Source organism: Arachis hypogaea, chromosome 15 (assembly GCF_003086295.3).
Source record: "Arachis hypogaea cultivar Tifrunner chromosome 15, arahy.Tifrunner.gnm2.J5K5, whole genome shotgun sequence".
In the NCBI taxonomy this organism is placed as follows: domain Eukaryota; kingdom Viridiplantae; phylum Streptophyta; class Magnoliopsida; order Fabales; family Fabaceae; genus Arachis; species Arachis hypogaea.
The window spans coordinates 107,767,139-107,776,691 of NC_092050.1; the positions used below are offsets into that span (position 1 = coordinate 107,767,139).

General features: G+C 41.3%; 1 non-coding gene across 1 annotated transcript; it reads left to right on the plus strand.

Moving 5' to 3' along the window:
• Positions 1 to 613: 613 nt before the first annotated feature.
• Positions 614 to 716, plus strand: LOC112753143 (small nucleolar RNA R71). Its single transcript, XR_003177540.1, has one exon. It is a non-coding gene; the product is annotated as a small nucleolar RNA R71 (small nucleolar RNA).
• Positions 717 to 9,553: the final 8,837 nt, after the last annotated feature.

Consider the following 9,553-nt stretch of genomic DNA (forward strand, 5'->3'; position numbering starts at 1 on the left):
GAGTTGAGAGTGGATGGGTGAGTTGGGTCATTTTGGTTTTGATATGGATGTGGAGAGGTGTTGTTAGGGTGGTACTGATATGATCTCTGTGTGGAATGTTGGTGAGCTGCATGGTTGTTGGGGTTGTGACGTCTCTGATCTTGGCTTTGATCTTGTTGATTTCCCCACCCAAAGTTTGGGTGATTCCTCCAATCAGGGTTGTACGTTTTGGAGTAAGGATCATGGGTCTGCCTGGGTGAGTTTCCAATGTAGTTGGCTTGTTCTTGCTCCTCCTCTGCCTCGGCATTCACTCCCTCTTGGGTTGCTGATGAGGTGGTGATTGCTGCCACTTGGTTCCTCTCCATCTTCTTGGTGAGGTCAGCCAGCTGCTTGGTAATGAGCTTATTTTGGGCCAGCAGTACATCCACATTGTTTAGCTTCATCACTCCTCTAGTGTTGCCTCTTTCAGAAGCATAGAAGTAGTCATTCTCCGCTACAGTCTCAATGACATCTATGGCTTCTTCAATGGTCTTCTTCTTGTTCAGAGATCCCCTGGATGAATGGTCTACTGCCTTCTTTGATTCATAAGAGAGGCCTTCATAAAAAATGTGTAGTTGCACCCATTCATTGAACAAATCTGGTGGACACCTTCTTGTCAGGTCCTTAAACCTCTCCCATGCTTCATATAGAGTCTCACCATCCTGCTGCCTGAATGTTTTCACCTCAGCTCTCAGCCTGTTGATCTGTTGAGGAGGATAGAATCTTGGCAAAAATTTGTTCACCACATCTTCTCAGGTTGCTAAACTCTCCTTTAGGAAGGATTCCAGCCATTTAGATTCCTTGTCCTTAAGTGAGAAAGGGAACAGAAGTAGTCTATAGGTGTCAGGATGAACACCATTAGACTTCATAGTATCACATATCCTCAGGAAGGTGGTTAGATGTTGATTGGGGTCTTCTTGGACACTTCCTCCGAATGAACAATTGTTCTGAACAAAGGTGATGAGCTGTGGCTTTAGTTCAAAGTTGTTGGCATGTATGGTTAGCCTTTGGATGCTGCTTCCACAGTTTCCTGGGTTTGGGTTGATGTAAGAACCCAGAACTCTTCTCTATTGTCCAGCCTGATGCGCTGGACCTTCTCTACCATGGTTGTGAGCCTCTTCTTCATGATGGTTCTCCATGTTTTCATCCATGTCTGGTTCAAAGTACTCCTCCTCTTCCTCAGCACCAACTACTCTCTTTCCTCTTGCTTCCCTCCTTAATCTAAGGAAGGTCCTCTCAGGTTCAGAATCAAAGGAAGTTGAAGTCCCGCTTCATCTCTCTGTCATACAACCAACAAGGCACAAGCAAGGAAATAGATGCAGAAAGTACTCTTGTTAAAATTGCTGTTAGTGTGAGTGATGCAATATATCAAACAGTTAGTGGGTTAGTGAACTGAATGGTAAATAACTAAGAAAAAGGAGTAGGGGGGAAGGGAGGAAAATAACTAAAACTGAAAGTAATCAACTCAAACAGAAATTTAAATCAAACAAAAGAAAAATGCTCAATCTAGTTATCTTCCAATTTAGTCATTGTTGATACAAAATCAATCCCCGGCAACGGCGCCATAAACTTGATAGCACGGAAACTTGTCTCTCAACAATTTTCCTTCGGCAAGTATACCAAATTGTCGTCAAGTAAAAACTCACAATAGAGTGAGGTCGAATCCCACAGGGATTGATTGGTCAAGCAACTTTAATTAGAGGAATGTTCTAGTTGAGCGAAGCAGAAATTGGTTTGAGAGTTGCAGGAAATTAAATGGCGGGAAAGTAAAGAGCAGAAAATGTAAATGCTGGAAGTAAAGAGCTGAAAGTAAATGACGGAAAGTAAATTGCAGAATTGTAAATGGGAATGGGGAAGATGCTCATAAAAGTAAATTGCAGAAATTAAAGAGAATGGGTAAGATCAGAAATGGGGGTTCATTGGGCTTAGGAGATGTTGCATTCTCCGGATCAAGTTCATTTTCATCTCTTCCTCAATCAATGCATTCATTGATCTCCTTGGCAATCTTAAGTGATCGAATTCCAATTCCTTGGCAATTCAATCTCTCAAATCTTGATCAATAGCCAATTCCTAGGTCAATTGCTCATGAGAAGAGATGAAGTATGGTCACTGATTATACCACATGCATTTCCAAATCAAGTGTTGGTAAGATTATAGTCACCAGACCCAACCAAACCCAATTTGGTCCAACATGAGAAAGCATTTCTAGCATGATCTCTTCATTCCTCTTCCAAGGTTTAGAAGAGATCCAAGTATGAATAGCTTCTTTTCCAAGATAACTACCCAATTGGATGAAGATTGAAAGCTTTCTAGTAAAATCAAGAGAAACGATAGAAGAAGAGTAATGGAAACTAGTATTGATCCATCAAATTACAACAGAGCTCCCTAACCCAATGAAAGGGGTTTAGTTGTTCATAGCTCTAGAAATGGAAAACAAAGATGGAGAATACATCATGAAAACTAGAACTAGAAGTGCAGAGAAAGTAAATTATACAGAGAGTAGTTCTCAATTTCCCATCCCCCCAAAAGCTATTTCCTGATTCAAAACTTCCCCTATATATACTACTCTTCTGATCATCTAGTTGATTTTTCAAGTCTTGGATATGGGCCTTTGGATCTTGAGTTTGAAGCAGTTATCTTCTGCAGTGGGCTTAGCTTTACTTACAGAGAGAAAGTGTGAAGTAGGAAGGGTCTTTAGCTCAGGACGTTAGTGGCGTTAACGTTAAGTGAGAGTGTAGGTTCGAGAACGTTAGTGACAATCACCTTTTTCACTAACATTCCTCACCCAGGGATGATCCACGTTAACTTCAACGTTAGTGGCACCAACGTGACTGGTGCACAAAATTATGATCTCAGGCAACGGCTCCAAAAACTTTGTACGCACGTCTTAATAAATTGTTTTTCATTCACAACTTTGATACAACTAACCAGCAAGTGCACTGGGTCATCCAAGTAATAAAACCTTACGTGAGTAAGGGTCGATCCCACGGAGATTGTTGGTATGAAGCAAGCTATGGTCACCTTGTAAATCTCAGTCAAGCGGATATCAAATAGTTATGGAGTTTTCGAAAATAAATAATAAATAAATAGAAAATAAAGATAGAAATACTTATGTATATCATTGGTGAGAATTTCAGATAAGCGTATGGAGATACTTTCGTTCCTCTGAACTTCTACTTTCCTGCTGTCTTCATCCAATCAATCTTACTCCTTTCCATGGCTGGATTTATGTAAGGACATCACCATTGTCAATGGCTACTTTTCATCCTCTCTGTGAAAATGGTCTGATGCGCTGTCACTGCATGGCTAATCATCTGGAGGCATCACCGTGGTCAATGGCTGCATCCCATCCTCTTGTGAAAATGGTCCAAATGCTCTGTCACGGCATGGCTAATCATCTGAGGTTCTCGAGCATACTGGAATAGGATTCACCCTCCTTTTGCGTCTGTCACTACGCCCAGCACTCGCGAGTTTGAAGTTCGTCACAGTCATTCAATCCTAGAATCCTACTCGGAATACCACAGACAAGGTTTAGACTTTCCGAATTCTCATGAATGCCGCCATCAATCTAGCTTATACCACGAAGATTCTGATTAAGAGATCCAAGAGATAATCATCCAATCTAAGATGGAACGGAAGTGGTTGTCAGGCACGCGTTTGTGGGGGAATGATGATGATTGTCACGTTCATCACATTCATGTTGAAGTGCGAATGAATATCTTAGAAGCGGAATAAGTTGAATTGAATAGAAAAGCAGTAGTACTTTGCATTAATTCATGACGAACAGCAGAGCTCCACACCTTAGTCTATGGAGTGTAGAAACTCTACCATTAAAAATACATAAGTGAAAGGTTCAGGCATGGCCGAGAGGCCAGCCCCCAAAACGTGATCACAGGATCAAAAATACAATCCAGGATGTCTAATACAATAGTAAAAAGTCCTATTTATACTAAACTAGTTACTAGGGTTTACAGAAGTAAGTAATTGATGCATAAATCCACTTCCGGGGCCCACTTGGTGTGTGCTTCGGCTGAGCTTGAAGTTTACATGTGGAGAGGTCATTCTTGGAGTTGAACGCCAGTTTGTAACGTATTTCTGGCGTTCAACTCTGGCTTGTGACGTGTTTCTGGCGTTTAACTCCAGACTGCAGCGTAGAACTGGCGTTCAACGCCCATTGGCGTCATCTAAACTTGGCCAAAGTATGGACTATTACATATTGCTGGAAAGCCCTGGATGTCTACGCTCCAACGCAATTGGAAGCACTCCCTTTTGAGTTCGGTAGCTCCAGAAAATCCACTTTGAGTGCAGGGAGGTCAGAATCCAACAGCATCAATAGTCCTTCTTCAACCTCTGAATCTGATTTTTGCTCAAGTCCCTCAATTTCAGCCAGAAAATACCTGAAATCACAGAAAAACACATAAACTCATAGTAAAGTCCAGAAATGTGAATTTAATATAAAAACTAATGAAAATATCCCTAAAATTAACTAGATTCTACTAAAAACATACAAAAAATAATGCCAAAAAGCGTAAAAATTATCCGCTCATCACAACACCAAACTTAAATTGTTGCTTGTCCCCAAGCAACTGAAAATCAAATAGGATAAAAAGAAGAGAATATACTATAAATTCCAAACTATCAATGAAACATAGCTCCAATCAGATGAGCGGGACTTGTAGCTTTTTGCCTCTTGAATAGTTTTGGCATCTCACTTTATCCATTGAAGTTCAGAATGATTGGCATCTATAGGAACTCAGAGTTCAGATAGTGTTATTGATTCTCCTAGTTCAGTATGTTGATTCTTGAACACAGCTACTTTATGAGTCTTAGCCGTGGCCCTAAGCACTTTGTTTTCCAGTATTACCACCGGATACATAAATGCCACAGACACATAATTGGGTGAACCTTTTCAGATTGTGACTCAGCTTTGTTAAAGTCCCCAATTAGAGGTGTCCATGGTTCTTAAGCACACTCTGTTTTTGCTTTGGACCTTGACTTTAACCGCTCAGTCTCAAGTTTTCACTTGACACCTTCACGCCACAAGCACATGGTTAGGGACAGCTTGGTTTAGCCGCTTAGGCCATGATTTTATTCCTTTAGGCCCTCCTATCCACTAATGCTCAAAGCCTTGGGATCTTTTTTATCACCCTTGCCTTTTGGTTTTAAGGGCTATTGGCTTTTTGCTCTTGCCTTTTGGTTTTAAGAGCCTTGGCTTTTTCTGCTTGCTTTTTCTCTTTTTTTTTTCGCTATTTTTTTTTCTGCAAGCTTTGTTCTTTACTGCTTTTTCTTGCTTCAAGAATCATTTTTATGATTTTTCAGATTATCAAATAACATGTCTCTTTGTCATCATTCTTTCAAGAGCCAACATATTTAACATTCTTAAACAACAACTTCAAAAGACATATGCACTGTTCAAGCATTCATTCAGAAAACAAGAAGCATTGTCACCACATCAATATAATTAAACTAAGTTCAAGGATAAATTCAAAACTCATGTACTTCTTGTTCTTTTGAATTAAAACATTTTTTCATTTAAGAGAGGTGATGGATTCATAGGACATTCATAACTTTAAGACATAGTTACTAATTACTAATGATCATGTAATAAGACACAAACATGGATAAGCACTTAACATAAAGAAAATGAAAAACAGAGAATTTAAGAACAAGGAATGAATCCACCTTAGTGATGGTGGCGTTTCCTTCTTGAGGAACCAATGATGTCCTTGAGCTCTTCTATGTCTCTTCCTTGTCTTTGTTGCTCCTCCCTCATTGCTTTTTGATCTTCTCTAATTTCATGAAGGATGATGGAGTGCTCTTGATGTTCCACCCTTAATTGTCCCATGTTGGAACTTAATTCTCCTAGGGAGGTGTTGATTTGCTCCCAATAGTTTTGTGGAGGAAAATGCATTTGAGGCATCTCCGGGATCTCATGGTGATGAGCTTCATGCGTCTCTTGGGCTCCATGAATGGGCTCTCTTGTTTGCTCCATCCTTTTCTTAGTGATGGGCTTCTCTTCCTCAATGGGAATGTCTCTTTCTATGTCAATGCCAGCCGAATTGCATAGATGGCAAATGAGGTGAGGAAAAGCTAACCTTGCCATAGTGGAGGACTTGTCAGCCACCTTGTAGAGTTCTTGAGGTATAATCTCATGAACCTCTACCTCTTCTCCAATCATGATGCTATGGATCATGATGGCCCGGTCTATAGTAACTTCAGAGTGGTTGCTAGTGGAAATGATTGAGCATTGAATGAACTCCAACCATCCTCTAGCTACAGGCTTAAGGTCCAGTCTTCTCAGTTGAACCGGTTTGCCTTTTGAGTCAATCTTCCATTAAGCTCCTTCCACACATATGTCCATGAGGACTTGGTCCAACCTTTGATCAAAGTTGACTCTCCTTGTGTAGGGGTGTGTGTTCTCTTCCATCATTGGCAAGTTGAACGCCAACCTTACATTTTCCGGACTAAAATCTAAGTAATTCCCCCGAACCATGGTGAGATAATTCTTTGGGTTCAGGTTCTTACTTTGATCATGGTTCCTTGTGATCCATGCATTAGCATAGAACTCTTGAACCATTAGAGTTCCGACTTGTTGGATGGGGTTTGTTAGAACTTCCCAACCTCTTCTATGGATCTCATGTCGAATCTCCGGATACTCATTTCTCTTGAGTTTGAAAGGGACCTCGGGGATCACCTTCTTCTTGGCTATAACATCATAGAAGTGGTCTTGATGAGCTTTGGAGATGAATCTTTCCATCTCCCATGACTCAGAGGTGGAAGCTTTTGTCTTCCCTTTCCCTTTTCTAGAGGATTCTCCGGTCTTAGGTGCCATCAATGGTAATGGAAAAACAAAAAGCTTATGCTTTTACCACACCAAACTTAGAATATTTTTCGCCCTCGAGCAAGAGAAGAAAGAATAGATGAAGAAGAAGAAGAACATATGGAGGAGAGGAGGGAGAGGTGTATTCGGCCAAGAAGGGGAAGAGAGGGTTGTGTTGTGTGAAAATGAGGAAGAATGGAGGGCTTTATATAGGGAGGGGGGTTAGTTTCGGCCATATAGGGTGGGTTTGGGTGGGAAATTGATTTTGAAATTTGAAGGTAGGTGGAGTTTATGAGGTAGGTTTATGGGGAAGAGTGGATGGATGTGAGTGGTGAAGTGGGGATAGGGAAGAGAGATTGAGGTGATTGGTGAAGAGTTTTGGGGAAGAGTGTTTATTGGGAAGACAGGATGAACATTGAGAAGAGGGAAGAGAGTGAGTAGTGGTAGGTGGGGATCCTGTGGGGTGCACAGATGCTGAGTTAATCCTATGGGGTCCACAGATCCTGAGGTGTCAAGGATTTGCATCCCTGCACCAATTAGGCATGTAAAATGCCTTTGCATGCAATTCTGGCGTTTAAAAGCCGAATTGATGCTTGTTCTGGGTGTTCAGCGCCCAGATGTAGCATATTTCTGGCGTTGAACGCCAGCCAGATGCTTGTTTCTGGCGTTTAGCGCCAGCTCTTCCTCAGTGTGCATTTCTGGCGTCTGAACGCCAGGATGCTGCTTGTTTCTGGCATTCAACGCCAAATCCATGCTCTGTTCTGGCGTTGAACGCCAGCCAAATGCTCCTTACTGGCATTTAAACGCCAGTAAGTCCTTCCTCCAAGGTGTGATTTTTCTTCTGCTGTTTTTGATTCTGTTCTTGATTTTTCTATTTATTTTGTGACTCCACATGATCATGAACCTAATAAAACATGAAAGAACAACAAAAATAAAAATAAAATTAGATAAATAAAATTTGGGTTGCCTCCCAACAAGCGCTTCTTTAATGTCAATAGCTTGACAGTGGGCTCTCATGGAGCTTCACAGATGTTCAGAGCATTGTTGAGACTCCCCAACACCAAACTTAGAGTTTGGATATGGGAGTTCAACGCCAAACTTAGAGTTTGGTTGTGGCCTCCCAACACCAAACTTAGAGTTTGACTGTGGGGGCTCTGGTTGACTCTGTTTTGAGAGAAGCTTACTGTGCCTCTTTTCCATGTTTACAGAAGGATATCCTTGAGTTTTAAACACAAGGGAGTCCTCATTCAATTGAAGAACTAGTTCACCTCTGTCAACATCAATCACAGCTCTTGTTGTGGCTAGGAAGGGCCTTCCAAGGATGATGGATTCATCCTCATCCTTCCCAGTGTCTAGGATTATGAAATCAGCAGGGATGTAAAGGCCTTCAACCTTTACTAACATGTCCTCTACTTGTCCATAAGCCTATTTTCTGGAATTATCTGCCATCTCTAATGAGATTTTAGCAGCTTGCACCTCAAAGATTCCAGGTTTCTCCATTACAGAGAGTGGCATGAGGTTTATTCCTGACCCAAGGTCACATAGAGCCTTCTCAAAGGTCATGGTGCCTATGGTACAGGGTATCAGAAACTTTCCAGGATCCTGTTTCTTCTGAGGCAATCTCAGTTGATCCAATGCATTTAATTCATTGGTGAACAGGGGAGGTTCATCTCCCCAAGTCTCATTACCAAATAAATTGGCATTCAGCTTCATGATTGCACCAAGGAACTTGGCAACTTGCTCTTCAGTAACATCTTCATTCTCTTCAGAAGAAGAATACTCTTCAGAGCTCATGAATGGCATAAGGAGGTTCAATAGAATCTCTACAGTCTCTAGATGAGTCTCAGATTCCTTTGGTTCCTCAGAGGGAAATTCCTTATTGATCACTGGACGTCCCAGGAGGTCTTCCTCACTGGGATTCACGTCCTCAACCTCCCTTACAGGTTCGGCCATGGTAATTAATTCAATGGCCTTGCACTCTCCTTTTGGATTTTCTTCTGTATTGCTTGGAAGAGTACTAGGAGGGATTTCAGTGATCCTTTTACTCAGCTGGCCCACTTGTGCTTCCAAATTTCTAATGGAGGACCTTGTTTCATTCATGAAACTCACAGTGGCCTTAGATAGATCAGAGACTAAGTTTGCTAAATTAGAGGTACTTTGTTCAGAGTTCTCTGTCTGTTGCTGAGGGGATGATGGAAAAGGTTTACTATTGTTAAACCTGTTTCTTCCACCATTATTAAAGCCTTGTTGAGGCTTTTGTTGATCCTTCCATGAGAAATTTGGGTGATTTCTCCATGAGGGATTATAGGTGTTTCCATATGGTTCACCCATGTAATTCACCTCTGCTATTACAGGGTTTTCAAGATCATAAGCTTCATCTTCAGAAGATGCCTCTTCAGTACTGTTGGATGCAGCTTGCATTCCATTCAGACTCTGAGAAATCATATTGACTTGCTGAGTCAATATTTTATTCTGAGCCAATATGGCATTCAGAGTATCAATTTCAAGAACTCCCTTCTTCTGAGGGGTCCCATTACTCACAGGATTCCTCTCAGAAGTGTACATAAACTGGTTATTAGCAACCATGTCAATGAGCTCTTGAGCTTCTGCAGGCATTTTTTTTAGGTGAATGGATCCACCTGCAGAAGTATCCAATGACATCTTAGCTAATTCAGACAGACCATCATAGAATATATCCAGGATGGTCCATTCTGA